This window comes from Solanum dulcamara, chromosome 2 (assembly GCF_947179165.1).
Source record: "Solanum dulcamara chromosome 2, daSolDulc1.2, whole genome shotgun sequence".
Lineage (NCBI taxonomy): Eukaryota > Viridiplantae > Streptophyta > Magnoliopsida > Solanales > Solanaceae > Solanum > Solanum dulcamara.
The window spans coordinates 61935753-61957350 of NC_077238.1; the positions used below are offsets into that span (position 1 = coordinate 61935753).

At 33.1% G+C, this 21598-nt stretch overlaps 1 non-coding gene and 1 pseudogene across 1 annotated transcript; one reads left to right on the plus strand and one right to left on the minus strand.

The window, feature by feature from the left end:
* The first annotated feature begins 7210 nt into the window (after window positions 1-7210).
* On the plus strand, window positions 7211-8098 carry LOC129872100 (uncharacterized; annotated as a pseudogene).
* An 11909-nt stretch (window positions 8099-20007) lies between these two features.
* LOC129881203 (small nucleolar RNA snoR137) lies at window positions 20008-20141 on the minus strand. Its single transcript, XR_008765535.1, has one exon. It is a non-coding gene; the product is annotated as a small nucleolar RNA snoR137 (small nucleolar RNA).
* Between the last annotated feature and the right edge of the window lie 1457 nt (window positions 20142-21598).

Consider the following 21598-nt stretch of genomic DNA (forward strand, 5'->3'; position numbering starts at 1 on the left):
AAGGAACTGACCTGTTTATTCTATTTAGAATATATGGCACTTGTAACCTTCAAATCCTGGATCCGCCTCTGCTGATACCACTGTCGAAATTAAGAAAACAATAATATCATAAACTTGCTTGAATATTATTGACGAAAGTCTCCAAATAAATAACAAATTACAAATGAAACTGACTCTTAAAAATTATTAACAAACTGATCCATAATTCCTAAGCTTATGGAATTCTCCTAAAAATCATGAAAGCATAAAATCTTCCTAAAGAATAGGTCCACCAAGATCAATGTTTTTATTCTACTAAACAAAATAAAACTATAAACGACCTAAACAAATTACAACACCCAACATTAAATATTGTTGTTCTCTCTATCCATCATCATAATAGAACAATACCATTAAGTTCCTTAAGTTTGCTGGTATATTCTGTTCAAAAATACTAAACTCAAATATTTTCAAAATAAACTTAAAATAGAAAATAAAAACTTAAACAAAATATCCAAGACCACTAAATTTACTATGTGTCCTTAAGAAATATAATCACCTCATTGTACCTGGCATGATCCAAATTACAGAATCATAGGGGCACCTACTCTATCTATTTTAACTAGACAGGCGACCCTTACCACCCATTCCCTTTTTATAGAAAATTTTGAGTAAATATATATGAGATAAATATAATAAATCAATAAGAAAATATTTGTTTCTATTTACAAAACTCTTTTAAAACTTTCATGGACCTTGTCTAGACATATTCAAGAGTTCTTAACAGAGAAACTGACAAAATCTAAAAGACACAACTTTCGCCTTAGGAAAGAACAAGCAGAAGTTGATGATGAATTTGCAAGATAGTCAAAACGCGTTTTGAACGCATAGTCAACAAAACGCGTTTTGAACGCGTAGTCAAAAAAGGAACAAAACACGTTTTGAATGCGTAGTCAAAAAGGGAGGTTCAATACGCGGATTTTACGCGTTTTTAGTTTCCTATAAATAGAAGACCTCTTGCCCTTATTTATCCCATCCAGAAAGAGAGAGTAAGAATACAAAGAGAGTTATACACCAAGATAAATATTTTAGTCTTGAGTGTCCTCTTTAGTAGTTGTTCCTTTTACAAGAGAGAAGTGTTAATTGTTGTTTTCTCCTTGTATTTGAGAGTTGTGTACTCCATATTAAATAGTGAGATCCTTCTACCCCGTGGTTTTTCCCTTCTATCATTTAGAAGGGTTTCCACGTAAAATTCTCGTGTCCAATTTATTTTCAATATTTTCATCATATCAAACTTTAGTTGTGGTGCTTCCTTCCCCCAACAGTGGTATCAGAGCCCTCGGTTATTCTGTCTATTTTATGCGATGGTACTATTTATGAATAGTAAATTTGGTGAATAGTACTATTCACTTGAATAGTAAATTTCAGTGACGGTACAGTTTGTCATGATTGTTCGCAAAATATTCAGAAATGATCTAGAAGGGTGTGAAGCAAATAATAATGTCGAGTACAACAAAGTTTGACGTTGAAAAGTTCAATGGGATTAATTTCTCATTGTGAAAAATGAAAATAAAAGCGATATTGAGAAAAGACAATTGCTTAGCTGCAATTAAAGGCAGGCCCACAGAATTTGTTGATGACAGCAAATAGAATGACATAGACAGCAACGCAGTTGCTGATCTACACTTGGCACTAGCTGATCAAGTGTTGTCTAGTGTGGCGGAAAAGCGGACGGCGAAGGAAATATGGGATACCCTTATAGGGTTGTATGAGGCCAAGTCTTTGCATAATAAAATCTTCTTAAAAAGAAGATTGTATACTCTTCGAATGGCAGAGTCCATGTCAATTACTGAACACATCAATACTTTGAATACTCTGTTTTCGCAACTTACAACAATGGGTTGTAAAATAGAGTAGATTGAACGTGCGGAGCTTCTACTTCAAAGTCTGCCTGACTCGTATGATCAACTCATCATCAACCTGACGAACAATACAGACAGTCTAGTTTTTGATGAAATTGCAGCCGCTGTCTTGGAAGAAGAAAATCGGTGCAAAAATAAGGAAGACAGACAAGCAAGTTCGCAGCAAGCTGAAGCCTTGATGATGGTGAGAGGAAGACCAACGGAACGTGGCCCTAGTGGGAATCACAATCATGGCAGATCTCAATCAAGAAGTAAGAAGAATATCAAGTGCTACAACTGTGGCAAGAAAGGGCACTTCAAGAAAGATTGTCGGTTTAAGAAGAAGAGTGAACACCCTGAGCCATCAAATGCTCAAGGGAATGTTGCATGTACCTCGGATGATGGCGATATTTTATGTAGTGAGGTAATATCAAATAATGAAGGCAGAAAACGTTTCGCGGATATCTGGATCATGGACATAGGAGCAACATGGCACATGACTTCCAGGAGAGAATGGTTTCATCAATATAATCCTATCTCAGGAGGGTCTGTGTTCATGGGAAACGATCATGCTTTGGATGTTATTGGTATTGGGTCCATCAAAATAAAGATGTATGATGGCACGGTACGCACCATCCAGGAGGTACGACATGTAAAAGACTTGAAGAAGAATCTATTGTTTTTAGGACAACTAGATGATAATGGATGTTCGTATAAGACTCATGGTGGAGTCATGAGAATATCCAAAGGAGCGCTTGTAGTGATGAAAGTGGAAAAACTTGCGGCAAACCTATATGTGCTTAAAGGTGAAACACACCAAGAAGGAGAAGCATCAACCGCGTCAGCAAGTTCATTTGAAGAATCAACGATGATGTGGCATCGTAAACTTAGCCATATGTCGGAATGAGGTTTGAAGATTCTTGCTGAGCAAAAACTTCTTCCAGGGCTCAAAAAGGTTTCACTACCCTTTTGTGAGCATTGTGTTACCAGCAAGCAAAATAGACTGAAGTTTAGCAGTTCCTCTGCTAAAAGCAAGGAAATACTAGATCTGGTTCACTCTGATGTCTGGCAAGCACCGGTGGAGTCTCTAGGAGGAGCGAAATATTTTGTGTCATTCATCGATAATTACTCCAGGAGAAGTTGGGTGTATCCAATCAAGAGGAAGGAAGATGTTTTTCCAGTTTTCAAAGAGTTCAAAGCGCGGGTGGAACTTGAATCTGAGAAAAAGATCAAGTGTTTGAGGACAGATAATGGAGGAGAATACACTGGTGATGAATTTAATAACTTCTGTAAACAAGAAGGTATTAAACGGCAGTTCACAGTGGCATATACTCCACAACAAAATGGAGTAGCAGAGCGGATGAACAGAACCTTGTTGGAACGGACAAGAGCTATGTTGGCAACTGCAGGGTTGGAAAAACCATTCTAGGCAGAAGCAGTCAAAACCGCTTGTTATGTGATCAATCGGTCACCATCAACCGCAATTGATCTGAAAACGCCAATGGAAATGTGGATAGGAAAATCAGCTGATTATTCTCGCTTACATATATTCGGAAGTCCTGCTTATGTTATGTACAACACCCAAGAAAAATCGAAGTTGGATCCAAAATCCAGGGAATGCATTTTCTTAGGGTATGCTGATAGAGTCAATGGGTATCGCTTGTGGGATCCCACAGCCCGCAAGGTGGTAATCAGCAGGGATGTTGTATTTGTTGAAAACAAGATACAAGCAAAAGAAGGTAGCACTTCAAAAGAAAAATCAGAGACTACTACAGTTGAAGTTGAAGAAATAGAAGAAGTTTCAGTTTCTTCTGAAGCAGCACCAAAGCACGAAGAACAAGAGCAAGCTGAGATCGAAACTCCAGAAGTTCGATGGTCAACTAGGGAGAGAAGAGAACCAGCTTGGCACTCAGATTATTCTATGGAGAGTAATATTGCATACTGTCTATTAACAGAAGATGGAGAGCCTTCAACCTTTCAAGAAGCTATGAAAGGCCAAGAATCATCTATGTGGGTGGCAGCAATGCAAGAAGAAATTGAAGCTCTTCATAAAAATAAAACATAGGATCTTGTTCAATTACCACAAGGAAGGAAGGCCATTGGAAACAAATGGGTCTACAAGATCAAACACAATGGTAATGATCAAGTGGAGAAGTATCGTGCAAGATTGGTGGTGAAAGGATTCGCTCAGAAAGAAGGTATAGACTTCAATGAGATATTTTCTCCGGTGGTTCGACTCACAACAATTTGAGTGGTCCTGGCGATGTGTGCTACATTTGACTTGTACTTGGAGCAGTTAGATGTCAAAACTGCATTTCTTCATGGAGAACTTGAAGAAGAAATTTATATGCTCCAACCAGAAGGTTTTGAAGAACAGGAAAAAGAGAACTTGGTTTGCAGGTTGAACAAATCTCTATACGGTCTCAAACAGGCGCCGAGATGTTGGTATAAGAGATTTGATTCCTTCATTATAAGCCTTGGATACAACAGACATAGTTCAGATCTTTGTGTTTATTACAAGAGATTTGGTGATGAAGATTTTGTTATTTTGTTGTTGTATGTTGACGACATGTTGGTAGCAGGCCCCAACAAAGATCGTCTCACAAATTTAAAGGCACAGTTGGCTAGGGAGTTTGAAGTGAAGGACTTGGGACCAGCAAACAAGATTCTAGGGATGCAAATTTACCGAGACAGAGATAATAGGAAGATTTGGCTTTCTCAAAAGAACTACTTGAAGAAAATCTTGAGACGCTTCAAGATGCAAGACTGTAAGTCAATTTCTACCCCACTTCCTATTAATTTCAAGTTATACTCAAGTATGTGTCCTAGCAATGAAGCAGAGAGAATGGAGATGTCTCGAGTACCGTATGCATCAGCAGTGGAAAGTTTAATGTTCGCTATGGTATGTACAAGACCTGACATTGTACAAGCAGTGGGAGTGGTTAGTAGATACATGGCTAATCCTGGTAAAGAGCATTGGAATACTGTTAAGAGGATCCTGAGATACATCAAGGGTACCTCAGATGTTACAATGTGTTATGGAGGATCAGACTTTACTGTTAAAGGTTATGTTGATTCAGATTATGCAGGTGATCTTGATAAAAGCAAGTCCACCACAGGTTATGTGTTTACTCTTGCTGGAGGAGCTGTAAGCTGGGTTTCAAAACTGCAGTCTATCGTGGCTACATCTACGACGGAAGCAGAATATGTAGCAGCTACACAAGCTAGCAAAGAGGCAATATGGATGCAGATGTTATTGGAGGAGCTCGGGCACAAACAAGAGAAGATTGCTTTGTTTTGTGACAGTCAGAGCGCTTTGCATCTTGCAAAGAATCCGACATTTCATTCAAGAACAAAGCACATACGAGTTCAGTATCACTTTGTTCGTGAGAAGGTGGAAGAAGGTAGTGTGGATATTCAGAAAATTCACACTAATGACAACCTGGTAGATATGTTTACGAAGCCGATCAACAGTAATAAGTTCATATGGTGTCGATCTTCTATTGGCCTAGCAGAAACGTAACATTGCAGTAATTGGGTAGAAAGGATGGTGTGAAGACTTAATTGATTCTCAATTAAATCTTCAAGTGGGAGAATGCAAGATAGTCAAAACGCGTTTTGAACGCATAGTCAACAAAACGCGTTTTGAACGCGTAGTCAAAAAAGGAACAAAACGCGTTTTGAACGCGTAGTCAAAAAGGGAGGTTCAATACGCGGATTTTACGCGTTTTTAGTTTCCTATAAATAGAAGACCTCTTGCCCTCATTTATCCCATCCCAGAAAGAGAGAGTAAGAATACAAAGAGAGTTATACACCAAGATAAATATTTTAGTCTTGAGTGTCCTCTTTAGTAGTTGTTCCTTTTACAAGAGAGAAGTGTTAATTGTTGTTTTCTCCTTGTATTTGAGAGTTGTGTACTCCATATTAAATAGTGAGATCCTTCTGCCCCGTGATTTTTCCCTTCTATCATTTAGAGGGGTTTCCACGTAAAATTCTCGTGTCCAATTTATTTTCAATATTTTCATCATATCAAACTTTAGTTGTGGTGCTTCCTCCCTCCAACAGAATTTTTGCCATTTTTATGCTTCAAAAAATCTGAAATAGACCTGCACCCAAATAAAAGGTGCAGCAAGAGTAGTATTAGTACACCAAATGTAGTGGTAGGCAACATCGGTCGACATGGATTAGATTCATGAAATATATCATAAAATCAACAAAAATAACAAATATCAATATGTCACACTTAATATTCCTTAATCACACATTACCATATCGCTTTATACCTTCACAGAAGATTTGAATTTCATTATTACTATCTTAGCTCAATCACTAACCTTGTCATTAACATCATTTTTCATATACATAATGGAAAAGGGCCTAAAATGTCCTTAAAGTATTGAAATTGATATAAAAATATCCTCTATTTACTTATTGGCGACGAAATACCATTGGTGTCAATCTTTATGGTCTTTTATTAACCTTATTACAAATGAACTCATTAGTTAGATTAATAAATATTTCATTTACTAAGTGGCACATTTTGATTCGTTAGAAAAAAATAACTAATCAAAACCAATTTAACCTAACCCAAATCTCGATCCACCTATCCGACCCAACTAAGAATCCTAAAAAGGGACAAACCCAACAATCTAAAACATTTCAAATCATCTCCAACTGCTGATTCTTGAAGTTGCGGTCTTGGAGGGGAGATATTACAACAAAAATCTCAGTGAAGAACTTCAATACTGTACTTCGATATTCAAGTAAAAAATTGAAGATCTTCTCCCTCGTAGTTAGGATGTAGTTCTTCTTAATATTGTCTAATGGTTGTTGATTGAATGCATTTTGTAAGTTTTTATTGTTCTGTGCGTCATACACCCATTTTGATCATTTTTTATTGCATTTGATCCATTGTACTATAATGTTGTGTCGAGTTAGTTTTTCTATGATATGTGATATTGATATTTTATATTATTTTTTTAAGTTAGAGGTTTTTTTTCTTACTTATTTTATACACTTATTTCAAAAATTTTGTTTTATTTCATATTTTTTTAACATTGTGTATAGGTGTCTCGATTCGATGCATGTGAAGTAGATATGCGTATGAATTTTCTGTTCTCAATTTATCCCACTTTTTGTCTGTTTTGTATGCATGTGAAGTAAGCATCTATATATGCTGATTTTCTATAATTTTTTGTGATCCATATAACTTTACCACCTTTATCTTCACATTAAACAATGTTAGATTTCCTTCAATTTTTTGTGGTTATATTTGACAAGTCCCTTTCCTTATTTTTTTTTTTAAGTCTATCATGTGAATATATTGAAGAATGGTTGAAAAAGCTGATTTGATAGTTGATTATGGGGGAAAGTGGGTCCTATCTCCTCAAATTATGTACATTAAGAAATTAAATCAGATTTGGCAAGGATATGATGTGGATTTATTGTCATATATTAACATTTGCTCAGATTTCATTGAGAAATGTAGTTTTATCGTTGTGAAACAATTGCTAGTAATAAGGCCTACTAAGAGGTATTATTTTCTTGAGGATGATTCAAGCATTAGGACTCTACAATTTGCTCTATCTGATGAGTTTAGTGTTCTTTAATTGTTTGTTGTAGATGAGGATAAAGCTACAATTCTTACATAGAAAGGATAAAAGAAGAGAAATCAATGTCCAGCTAGACAGATTCTTAGAATTGAAAAAAGATCTGTGTTTTAAAGATCTTAAAGAATATAAAAGAAATGTGAGCTTTTACTCTATTGCTAGAAAGGTTGGACTTAAATTAAATAAGAGTGATGCTACTAGATTGAGATAGTTGTGTTATGTTGGATGTCTATTTTGGTGTTTGATAACTAAAGTTAAAAAAATCAGTGATTCAAAATTAAGACCTTAAACACAAAACACACTTCTAGGACAACCTTTAACAATAGAAGAGCTACTCAAGAAGCTTGAGTACACTATTTCGAGAAATAACTCCAAAATGATCCAAAGTACAAGGTGAAATATATGAGACAGGGTTTGAATGATAATTTTTCATTGAATATTAGCTATTCAAAGGTAAAGAGAGTTAAAAGACTTGTATGAACGAAATTGGAGGGTAGTTATATTGATTAATTCAATAAGTTGTAGGATCATGCTCAAGAATTGAGGGATAGCAATCCAATCATAAATATATCCAGAATGGCTTTGGAACAAGGGAAAAAAGATTCTTAAGAATATATATATATATATATATATATATATATATATATATATATATATATATATATATATATATGTGTGTATGTATGTAACAATCTGAGCAATTGTTATTAGAAAAGGCATCTCATGTGGAGTTCTGAAAACTTTCAAATTATGCTGCCAATTTAAAATTGGGATGAAACGATGGAAATCTTGAAATTTAAAAATTTAATCAGGTTGATATCATCCCTCTATGGAGGCATCACTATAGCTTCATGCAAGCTGCTATAGCAGGGTCAATGGAGAAGAAACTCAAAAACACAAAATCTTTCAATCCTCCTCCTCCCCTTCGATGGTAAAATAGACGGGGTTGCTCCTAAAACCCTCAAAAAGCTACTCTAAGCTAGAGAATAAGGGAGAGGAGGGATTCTAGTGCAACAGGGGATAAAATCCATGGATTTTATGCCTACCTCCATCAAATTTATGTCAGAGTCAGAAATTCATGCCTTGAGTTCTTCAGAAGTTGCTTGGCATCAAGGTAGGCAAGGCTCAACTGAGTAGTTATATTTGCATATATTTCATAATATTCATGTAGATTGATGGGAATTCATATCTAAGCCTTCGGAAAAGGAGTCTAGTTTTCTAGTTATTACTATTGTTGTTGAAAGCGGGAATAGATAAGGACTAGGGAGGGCTCTCTAGTTCTCTATTGTTGACCTTGAGTATTATTGTTGAGATGGTTTGGTGGTTATTTTTCAGGCCTCGATCCAACACCTTGGATGTGGCCAGCACTCAAAAATTATTTCTAGTCCCAAGCGAACCCTTGACCTCACTGACTACTAAATGGGAGACTAAACATACATATGAAACCTTTATAAAGTGAACCTCTAAATCATTTAAGTAAATCTCATTAAAAAATTGAATAAATCTGAATATAAATACTAACAGCAAAAAAGTTTAAAATCTTTGAATACAAAAGACTGAATTGACTCACTAACTTTGTCTATCTACGAAGCCTCTACTAACTGATGATAGGTGCCGAGACAATACCCATGGCTACCTGACTATAAATCAAATAAACTGAACTAACTAAACTGTAGCCCTCAAAAGAGATGAGGTCTCACCAACTGTTGATGGAAAGAGATCTTACCGAATGTCTACTATCATGAGTACCTAAATCTTTATCATAAAATGATGCAGCGCCAAATAGCATCAACACATGGAATATACGATATGTAATAAAGTTGAATGAGAGTACTAAACTAAACTAAGTAAGACAACCTGAAAATATCTCGACTGAAATAAAATATGCATGTATAATGAAATATCAAACTTTACAACTGAAATAAGGCAATAAATAAAACTCTTTCAAATAATAACTTTTCTTTTTTGGAGGAGTTTCTCTAATCGAGAACCATCATTATGAGACTCGTGATGATGCAACATCTTATGCACATTGCCAGATCCATCCATTACCTTACTAGAGTAAGGGACGAACTTAACTTATGGATCCATCTTATGAGCCTTCTCAGAGGCAATGAGGAGTGGCCCGACTATCGGCACGACCCTATCCTATGCTACCTATATCATTTATGGGGTTCTAGTTATCTGAATTCTTACCCAAATTGGTGTTCAATACTACTCCCAAAACATGCACTATGGTCAACAGCTTCAAAGATGTCCCCCTTTAGGGGAAAACTAAAAATCTGATACTAAGAGCCTTTACTCAAAATACTTTCTTTAAACTGAGGTTTGCTTTCTCATAACTGATAATGCTTTTTCTTTAAAGTAGCCATGATTTTTACTATAAAAATAATGTACTTGGAACGCTTAATGTTCTTTTAAAACTCTTCTTCAACTAATAACATAAAATACTTTTAACTTTACTTTAATCATTACATGAAATTATTTATGCAAAAGCTTTAACACTTATTCAATAAATAGGGTTCATGTTATGGAATAGACAAGAACAATAATTTAAGAAATTAAAATACTTGAAGAAACATAATCTAAATGACAATACTAAGAACTCAAGATAAAGAAATCAAGACATATTCGAATTCAAGAGAACTTGGAGTAAAAACCTAGGTTTAAATCTTACTAACTTAGATGTAGGGAATGAGGATGAACTTAGTTCAACACTATGAGTAGACTTACATACCTGAATCTTGGAAATTATTGAAGGAAAACTTTGGGCTCTTGAAGGTGAAGAACCCTAGCTTCTTCCTTGAGAAAACTTAGAACATGTGAACTTGGTTTGTCTGAGGGTTTAGCATGAATGGGGAGGTTATTAGGCAATAAGATAGACTTAGTAAAGTTAATTGAGGTAAAACATCAAGAATACCCTTTTTTAAATGTAAGAAGACCATAAAAATAAAAGAAAATGACCTTTCAATGAATTTCGTCGGCAAAATCAGCAATACGGAGGTCTTCTCGCCAAAGAATTCGGCAAAACGCCAAAAGGATGCTTTTTATCTCTAAAATAATCAATGTTTTAAGGTTTTCAGGCCAAATCAGCAGGGTAATTTGACAAGTCATCGAACCATTCGGTAAGTCGCCAAATAGGCAGGTAAGCTTGTCGAATTCTCCAGTCCGAACATGCTCCAGTAGGATAACCATAACCTTAAACTCTGAATTCCAAATGATACAAACTTAGAAGAGTTGGAAAGAAGACTCATAGAACTTTAATTTGATAGGTGGCCTCCTAATTATTTATATACTCAGAGATATAGTCATTTGAAGTTGACCCTTATATGAACTAATGCAAAATCTTAGCCGATAAAAATGCTTTGTACTTGGCTTGATGTTAGAGAGTCTCATGACCCTAAACCACATCTAATACACTTCAAATGCCTAGGAATTGATCCTAACACATATATATAATTAGAAGTAATCGGATTCGGGCCTATATGCATGTGAAAATTGGTTCGGCTGTTAGCGTTAAAATTTTCTCGATGTTATAATATCTCCCCATTGGAATCATTCGTCCTTGAATGAAGTCAAAGTAGAGAAGAAATGATAGGAGAACATCTTATCTTTCCTTTCTGAACTGAACTTACTATTGAAGTCATAACCGCGAAAAGAAAGACATAAGGTACGAACATGAACATAAAATCTAAAACACGCAAACACATGATATAGGTGCTGAATTTGAAATGAAAGAAGGGCTATAATCTCAAACGCTTTCATTGAAATTTTTCATAACCTTCTAGGGAAAGAATTATGGGCATGTTTCATATAAGACATATGAATATAAAGCACAAATAGGATCTGAGTATTATAGTCAACTGGCATGGGTTCATAAAGCATGAACGATATAGATTTGATCATAAGTGACACTCTATCTAAAGTCATTAAACATGGAACATGGGTACCTTAGACACGAATAAGAATAGGACTTCTATGCTTTGCGCGATACGGCTGGTAGCTTTTAAGCTTAGTAACACTTCTCAACTATACTCTTATTTCTGAATTCTACACTTCATTAGCTTCAACTCATAGCTCCCATAAGTATATATGACTACTCTTACCAAGGTCTACGTCTAACTCTATGCTTTTATTGTGTTCAATCCTAACTTTAAGTCACAAACTGCTACACATACGATGATTATACTCATCTAACCATAAGATTCATGTTCTATACCTCTGGAATTCATCCCAAGAATACTACTTCTTACCACTGCATTCAACAAACCTCGAGTTCTAATTAAGAAGCATTTAATGCATCATGCGTTCATCCACATGTCATAAACACCACATTCAAGTCTAGTACTATAACCATTCCATGGACTCTAAGTAACCAACTCTTTTAAGAATTCCCCTTCTTTTTATGTTCTCTAGTTACTAAAATATCGTGCATCACTACAAGGAGATAAACCAAATGCTCTCATCTGACTATTACTAGTAATGAAACCTCATCTTGCTCTTCCTTCACATTTATAACCTACTTTAGATGGAATAGAACACCAGTACTATCATAACAAGAAATATCAACCTTCTCCTCTCTATTAATACTCAACTACTACCATCAGTATCACCATCAAAACTTAAAAAGGACCACTGGAGGGTTTGGAGTGAGAGATCCAGAGCAAGATTCATTTGAAAAATTGATTAGAGAACATACATGACATAACATGATTCATATCATGAGGCTGATATTTGAAACTTTATGGAGTAAGATTGAACTTATTAGGCTAAAGTCTTTGTCTCTTATTTTGAGCACTAAGCATAGGTCGTGGATATAATGTTGATATGCGAAACATCAATAGGGTGTTATATTGATTGAAACTTGAGGAGTGCACTAGAGTAGGAATGGACTGATATATCACCAAAACTTTTTCTAAACAAATTACTATCTGATTCTCATTACTTCACTTGATTTCTCATCTTATCATCTCTCCCTTAGATCTAAATCTGACACTTTAAGTCTACGAACCTATTTTACATTCTCTAAACTAATCTATATTCGCTTTACTCAAATACTCAAAAAATGCTAGTATCATGGCTACTGAATTCTCTAAGTACAGGTACTAAGATTCCTTCTAAAACTTCTTTTTGAGATGCATATCTTAACTTCTTTATGCTTTTACAGTCGTCTTTCTATAATCGTTACTTGCATTGGCTTATAAAGACACTTTATCTAACTCTTAATAGTTTGACTTCTCCTTCTTATCCCACTAATATCGCTCTTCTAAGTTCATATCTACCTGACTGAAGGACACTTGAATTGTATTTATGAGGCTCATCATTGTCTATATAGAGACCCTTGGACCAAACTCTTACGGGTAATAAATAATGCTTACATCAGTCTACTCCACATTGATAGCTCAAATATACTATCTAGGCGTATATAGAAAATCATAAACTTTATTCGAGCCTCATGTGACTATATACATCTTGGGTACACCTCTTTAATGCTCTTCTTTATCTATTGACTTAGCCACACTTTATTACTCTCATCTAAGGGTCATAATACCACACTTGTAACACTCACATTTATGGAAAGTTAACAACTTAATTCCTTACATACTCTATGTCAAACCTACAACGTCAAATCTCAAAACTTACATCATGACCCTCATGTTTCCATCCTTTTTTATCATGAAACTCATCTCAAATTCAATTCTAGTGTCTAGTACTAAACATGGATAGGAATATAATTGTTCACATGTTATACTAATATACGATTACTAGATAAAATTAAGAAACACTCACCCACTAAGACCTCATGACAAGTATTCAATTATTATCTCCTAGTCTACCTAGTTATAATTTATCGTCACATTCCCTTTCACAACCTAAGTACTATTTACCCATTCACTATACATCATTGCCTAATTAGTTCCATAACCCTATGAATATCATGGGGCTCTCCCTTCAAAATCATAACCCTAGCTTAGATCTATCACCTTATGACTACTTTGTCCTTCTATTCAACACCTATACTTGGTCTCTATTAACAAAATAACACATCAAATCAACTCCTTCCTTGGTTCAAGTATACTCTAACTTATCCTAATTAGCAATTCTTCCTCTATTTTCTATCATGAAAGCTAGATGATACTTACTACTACTCTTTAGTCAAAACCAAAGGGACTTGACTTATCATCTCATACTTACTTTATATATACATAACTTTAGTTACAAGCCTTAATCAACCACCATTCTCACTTTCTATGGGTTCTACTCCTATAACTTCATCTTTCTAGCTCTAGGGTAATTCTACTACTTATAGCTCATAATGTCGCAATTACACTGCCTCTTAGGTAACAAGACTAAGCATTAAGAGACATAACTTCCCCCTCAAGGATAACATTTGAAGCAAGGTTTAGAGAAGAGAGTCTGAGAGGATATCTTGTTTTGGCTCAAATGCATGATTTGTATGAATAAGAGTGCATTCTTTCCAATCAATAGACTTAAGTACTCTAATCGGCTCATATCAAGCCTTATGCAGTCTTTTTACTTTCTGAAGACTTTATTTGAGTGTAAATCATCAATAAGGATCAGAACTTTACTGTTTCAACCATCATTAGTATAAAGGCTAGTCGAACGGATTTGAGAAACGCACGAGTGTAAATAAGTTTGTTATGACACAACTCTATTGCATGATCTAGAGTATGAAGGAATGAGAAACTCTCATAAATGTCTTTAGCCTCTTGATTATAGTGTGGTGCAGAACACACCCTTGTAGCCTCCACATTATAAGTGTGGTGTACAGTACACCCATAAGTAAGATTCTAATAAATATTGCTTCATAGACACCCTAGGACACTTGAAATCTAGATTGTGATATCAAGTTTGTCACACTCCGAGCCTATATCCTAGATGTGGCCAGCACTCAAAAACTATTTTTGATCTCAAGCAAATCTTTGGCCTCGCTGACTACTTAACGAGAGACTAAACATACATGCGTAAACTTTATGAAAGTGAACCTTTAAAATATTTAATTACATCTCATGCAAAAGTTTGAATAAATCTGAACATAAATACTAATAAAACTAATAGTAAAAATGTTTAAAACTTTTGAGTACGAAAGACTGAATTGACTCACTACTTTGTCTACCTATTAGAACTCTACTAACTGATGATAGGAGCCAAAACAAGACCCACAGCTACCTGACTATAAATCAAATAAAAAGAACTAACTAAAATAAAGCCCTTGAAAGCGAGGAAGTCTCATCAACTGGTGATGGGAAGAGATCTTACCAAACGTGTACTATCGTGAGTACTTGAATCTACATAATAAAATGATGCAGCATCAAATAGCATTAGTACATGAAATATATGGTATGTAATAAATATGAATGGCAATATTGAACTGAACTAAATAATACAAGCTAAAAATATTTTAATTGAAGTAAAATATGCATGTATAATGGAACATCAAACTTTACAATTGAAATAAGACAATAAATGAAACTCTTTAAAATAATAACGTTTTTTTTTATGGAATTTCACTAACCCACAACCATCACTATGATCCTTGTGATGATACAACGTCTTGTCCACGTTGCCAGAGCCAACCAACACCTTGCCAAAATAAGGGATGAACTTAACTTATGGATCCATCTTATGAGCCTTCTTAGAGGCAATGAGGAGTCACCTAACTTTCAGTACGATCTTATTCTATGCAGGTTACGTAATTTTGGGGGTTCAAGTTATCTGATCTCTTACCCAAATCGATGCTCAATACTACTCTCAAAATATGCACTATGCTCAATAACTTCAATGATATCCCTCTTTAGGGGAAAACTGAATATCCGATACTTAGAGCCTCTACTCAACTTTTCTCAAAATACTTTCTTTAAATTGAGCTTTTCTTTCTGAAAATTGATAATGCTTTCTCATATCTGATAATACTTTTTATTTAAAGTAATCATTCTCTTTACTATAAAAATAATGCACTTGGAACACTTAATGTTCCTTTAAAATTCTTTTTCAACTAATAACATAAAATACTTGAACTTTACTTTAACTAAAAATCATTAATGCAGAAGCTTTAACACTTATTCAATAAATAGGGTTCATGTGATGGAATAAACATGAACAATAAGTTAAGAACTTAAAACACATGAAGAAATATAACGTCAATGACAATACTCAGAAATCAAGATAAAGAAATCAAGACAATTCGAGTTCAAGAAAACTTAGGGTAAAAACCCTAGATTTAAATATTACTAACTGGATTTAGATGTAGAGCGTGAGGAAGAACTTAGTCCAACCCTATGAGTAGCCTTACATACCTGAATCTTGGGAATTATTGAAGAAAAAATTTGGGCTTGGAACGTTGAACTGAAGTTTGAAGGTGAATAACCCTAACTTCTTCCTTGAGAAAACTTAGAACATATGAATTTGATTTGTCTAAGGGTTTATCATGAATGGTAAGGTTATTAGACTATAAGATAGACTTAAGGAAGTTCATTGGAGGTAAAAGGTCAAGAATACCCTTCTATAAATATAAGAAGACCATAAAAATGATATTTTAATGAATTTCGTAGGCCAAATCGGCGATCTGGAGGTTTTCTTACCGAATAATTTGGCAAATCGCCAAAAGAAATCTTTATATCGCCAAAATAATCAGAGTTTTAAGGTTTTCAGGCGAAATTAATGAGGTAATTTATTGAGTCCCCAAACCACTCGACAAGTCACTAAATAGGCAAGTGAGCTCGCCGAATTGTCCAGTCCATACATGCTCCAATAAAACAATCATAAATCTCTACTCTCAACTCCAAATGATACAAACTTAAAGGTGTTAGAAAGAAGACTCATATACCTTTAATTTGATAGGTCATCGGCCACCTAATTTTTTACATGTTGAGAGATATGATCGTTTGAAGTTAATCCTTATATGAACCAATGCAAAAACTTAGCTGAGAGAAATGCTTTGAACTTGGCTTGGTGTTAGAGATCCCTCGTGACCCTAAACCATATCTAATACACTTCAAATACTTAGAAATTGATACTAACACGTATATATAATTAAAAATCATCAAATTCGGACCTATTCGCATATCAAAAATAATTCGGGTGTTAGCGTAATAATTTTTGGGGTGTTACATAATTGTACATTAAGTCTTAGAAAATTACTTGGTTATGGTAAATATTAAGACTTGTGATAATTCCAGGGAATAGAACGAGTTGGAAAGGTATATTTTTATGGTAGTAGGTGATGGTTGTTTTCATTCTAATTTATGTGATGTGAGCATGTTAACTGCTTTATTGTATTATTTGTGCAATGCATGTGGTGATAACATAAGTGATGAAAGTGGAATGGCATCATATTGATAATCTCATCCAATGAACCTGTTTAATTTACTTGTCATTTCAAGTGTGATTTTCATTGTGATTGTGATTGTGCATGTAGTTTGTGGTTTGTGATTGTTGGTTAACTTAGGTACCACGCTTGGTACGGGATACTAACGGTTGACTTGGGTACCATGCTTGGTACAGGATAACTTTGGTTGGCTAGGTATCACACCTGGTACAAAATATCTCTTTGTTGGCTCAAGTACCACAATTGGTATATATTATCAATTGGTTTGGGTACCACGCCTGGTATGTGATATCATTTGTTGGATCGAGTACCACACCTGGTACAAGTTATCACTGTGTATAGGTTACTTGAGTGAACAGGGTTGTTCTTGTAATGTGTTGGTAAATAAGTGGCCGAGTTGTTGTATTTAAATATTGAAATGGTTCTTGTGTGGACCGAAAATTATCTGTTAAACACCATAAAGTATGTATTAGGGAACCTTGAGTTGTCTAGGTTACTTGAAAGGTGAGTGAGACTCAGATATGAGTGAGCATGATTGTCTTTTTATGTTTAATGTGATGACTAGGACAGATTAATGATCGAGGGTCTTGTTCTTAGTGATTTACTTGGACTGTGTTTGTCTGTTAAGTGGTCTAGCATATAACTGATACAAGGGTTTAGGCTTGGGAAGCATGGGTGTGGTTTAAAGGATAGACTTGGGAAAAATACTTGGTGTGATGTTAGGTCGGGTTATGACTAGGTATAAAGGATGGTTTGGCTCTTAGTGGTGGAGCTAGCAGCGAAAGGGTGGAACAGGGTATTGGTATAGGGGGTATGTGTATATGTGATGTGGTTGGTAGTAAAGGTCGTGGCTTTAGGATCCTGCTTATGTAATTTAGGGTTGTATGTTCTTTATGATTATTTGCATGCTATCATATGGTTGATTCAAATTGTCGATGATGTCTATCAACACATGTTGTCTATATTGGTATTACTTGTTATTGAAATTTGTTCCACATTTGCAATCTTTTTAGTGTAGGGTTATTGATGGTTATCAAAGCTGCTAATTAATCTTTGAGGTAGGCATCTTCTTATCATCAATGACAGGGTCAAAGGAGTTGAGAGGACGGAAGCAGAAAGTAGAGTTAACGTCTCATGCCTGCAGATGACTGGTCATCGACGACCATCATTAGCCAAATTTAAAGTTTGTCACATAACTGATGGCCATCAAATTTCTAGATCATGATTCTTGTTTTAATCAAAAGTTTTTTAAAAAAACATAAATGATTAACGTCTCATGCCTGCAGATGACTGGTCATCGACTACCATCATTAGCCAAATTTAAAGTTTGTCACATAATTGATGGCCATCAAATTTCTAGATCATGATTCTTGTTTTAATCAAAAGTTTTTTAAAGAAACATAGATGATTATATTTCAAAATCAGTTCAACCATATAAATTTATCCCAAACTTGTAATAATAGCACGACAATTTCACTATTATTTCATCTATCCATTTTTACTTGTGCACTGTATTAAAGAAGAAAATATTCAACAATACTTATTCAATTTATTAAATTAAAAGATAATGTTCACTTAATTCTAATTTATCCTTATCATTACAATAAAACCTCTATAAATGCATATACTTAGAATCAGAAAAAAAATATTCATTTATCAAGAATATTAATTTATCGATAAACGCATAAAATATTAATTTATCAATAAATAAATATTTATTACTTAAGATAATATTTTGCAATATGTACCATAAGAAAAAAAATTGAATTAAAAATTTCCAAATTTTAAATCTAAGAAACTAAAAAGTATAGTCTTTGCATATTTATTATTTAAAAAAGTCGTACAAAAATCATCTTTAACCAAATAAATAAAAAACGCAATATGTAAACATAAAAAAGAAAATTCAATTATAAAATCATATTTTAAAAAAAATAATTATTAGTCTAATATTATTGACTAATTAAATATATATATAAATTTTTAATGTATTCTAATAATTATCACTTTATATTTTTTCTGAACCTTTACTGTTTTATTTCTAATTATTATTTAATACATTTAGCAAGAATATTACTTTAATATAATTAATCTAAATTGAAATTGAAAAAATATTCATTTAACAAAATTATTACTTTATCGAATATTACTTTATCAAGATTTTAAAATAATTAATAATCATTTCCCTATTACATTTTTCAAAATATTATAATAAAATTATCCTTCTATTTATAGTTTTTAAAAAATTATACAAAATTAATAGTAACAAGCATTGTTAGACAAATATATTTGTTGCTTTCACCTATTTCAAGGAAATTTCCACTTCCTTTTTATATAAAAAAATAAATTTTTGAAAGCTCAAAGAGATTAATAGTAATATTTTTTTTCAATGTTTTTACATCACTTGTTAATGATTCCTATCTTTTTTTTTGATAACGTAGATTAACTTATATTAACTTCTTTTTTTGGTTAACTTATATAAGTTATTATTTTTTGGTAATGATTCCTATCTTTATTCTACAGACCAATTGTCCCGAGTAATCAGTACAAAATAAGTCATTTGTTTGAGGTATGAAATATTTTTAAAAAAATTAATTAATTACACCACTCATCAATTTGCAATATTACCATTTGTTTTCCACAAAACTTGTCATGGAAGTAGACATAATTTTGTTGTCTCATTTTAGGTGACATGTTTTTTTTAATCTATTTCAAAAAAAAATTGAATTACTATAATTAATAACAATATAATTTAAAATTTTTCTTTTATTCTTACTAAAATAATTTATAACCACACAAATATTTTAAAATTATCTTTAAAACAAATTTAAAAAACATTTTCTCATATATCATGTCAAATCAAAGATTAACATTAAGAAACAAGGTAGGTTTCGAAAAATAAAAGATTAACAACTTTTTTGGATTTAAATTTATTTACTTATTTTGAATTAAAAAGAAAGAAAAATTTCCTTCAAATACATTATCTAATTTAGATTAGAAAAATAAAAAATATAAACTTATATCATAAATCTTTATCCCAAAAGATTGAAATTTCATCAACCTCTTAACTGATTTCTCTAAAATTGAGATAATTGTATTTGTCTAATCAACACTTATTATTTATCAATTGGAAGAGTATAGTTGATGATACAAACACAAGTTTATCCCAAAAGAATGTAGCAGGAGACAGGTAGCAATATGCAATTGAAAATGCACCACGCTGTTTAATACTGACATTTAATTTATGCTTCGGAAACTTGAACATCCCTCACTTTATTACAAAGAGAGTTCACCATAAGAAGCAACAAAATTTTAACAAGTAAAAAGAGATACAAAAATTTAAGAAAATAAAAAAATGATCTTTGTCCTACAATAGATCTAGTCTAGATTTACATGTAACAAACCAACAATTGGGTAAACTGACAAAAAATCAGTTCACTTATGTATAACATAAAATAAGTTGGCATTGAGTTCAATCTATGCTTCCCTTGACACGTCCATTGAATATCAATAAATCAATGTACGCAACGCCTCGGAAAGCAAATTTTCACAAACCAAAATTTCCAAGTTTTTCAATATTAAAATTGATCAATCTACTTGAGGTAAAAATAAGAAAGAAAAAGAAAAAGAAAAAAAAAAGAGTCTGGAAGATTTTCACAGTAGTGTAAAGTATAGCTTTGCATCCCTTAAATAAGGTACCAGAGCTTAGGATGAAACCCTAGTTGTCGTGAAATGTTTGGGCCTTGGGCTATATGTTGTCAAAATGGGCAGCTTAAAACTGGCCCATATCACTATATACTAAGTTGATCCAAACAGAGTATTTAGCCAAATAAATTAATTAAAAGTTTTGTTATAAAAAAAAAAAAAAAAAAAAAAGAGAGGTCAGTTTTACTAGGAAAAATCTATGGGACGGTCTCTAAAATTATTATTTTTCTTAATTTTATGAATCTTTTATGGGGAATCTATATTGTAAATTGTAATAACATTTTCATGTTGAACTTAATTATTTCATCCTAAGTTATAGTAGTATAAATTATTGATTATCTCATATTTCACAAAGTATTTTAATATTAACAAAAGTGACAAATATATTTTCTGCCATTGCTTGATAGTATTATTGTTTGGAGATCAAATTGTATTTTTTCTAATTACAGTTTTTAAAAATATTTTTAGAATATATATACGAAAACAATATTTGTAGTTCCTTTTTTTAATATAGTCATTTGTTAGGTATTTTTTATGTTAAAATTCATTTTTCAATTGAGACATAAGGGCTATAACTTACAATTTGACACCTTTTTAAGTATTCAACAATGATATAAGTTATTTGCATATGTTTTTAAAATTTAAAACTTAACCTCAGTGATATCTTGTTTCTCTTGGCTATATGATTCATGTGGGAGAAAAATCAAGCTTAAAAAAATAGTAAATGGTCTTAGCAATAAACATATGTATAATTCTTTGGAAATTTCAATTGCTCATATTCATTATTATAAGAATTGGGTTCAAGTTTTTCTCAATCCCTTCTTATCAATGGACTCATGCCGTATATGGACGAGTATGATTCATTTGATGAATTATTATTCTTTATCTATTTATGAGATGTTTGGATTTTTCAATTCATAGATATGCAAAAGAGAAATGTTATCCGCACTTATACTAAGATAAAACTTTTACTTGTAAATAACAATTAAGGTAAAGTTGGGTCAGGAACAACAAATATCTATATGATAAATAAATCCACTTTGCAAGTTCATTATTAC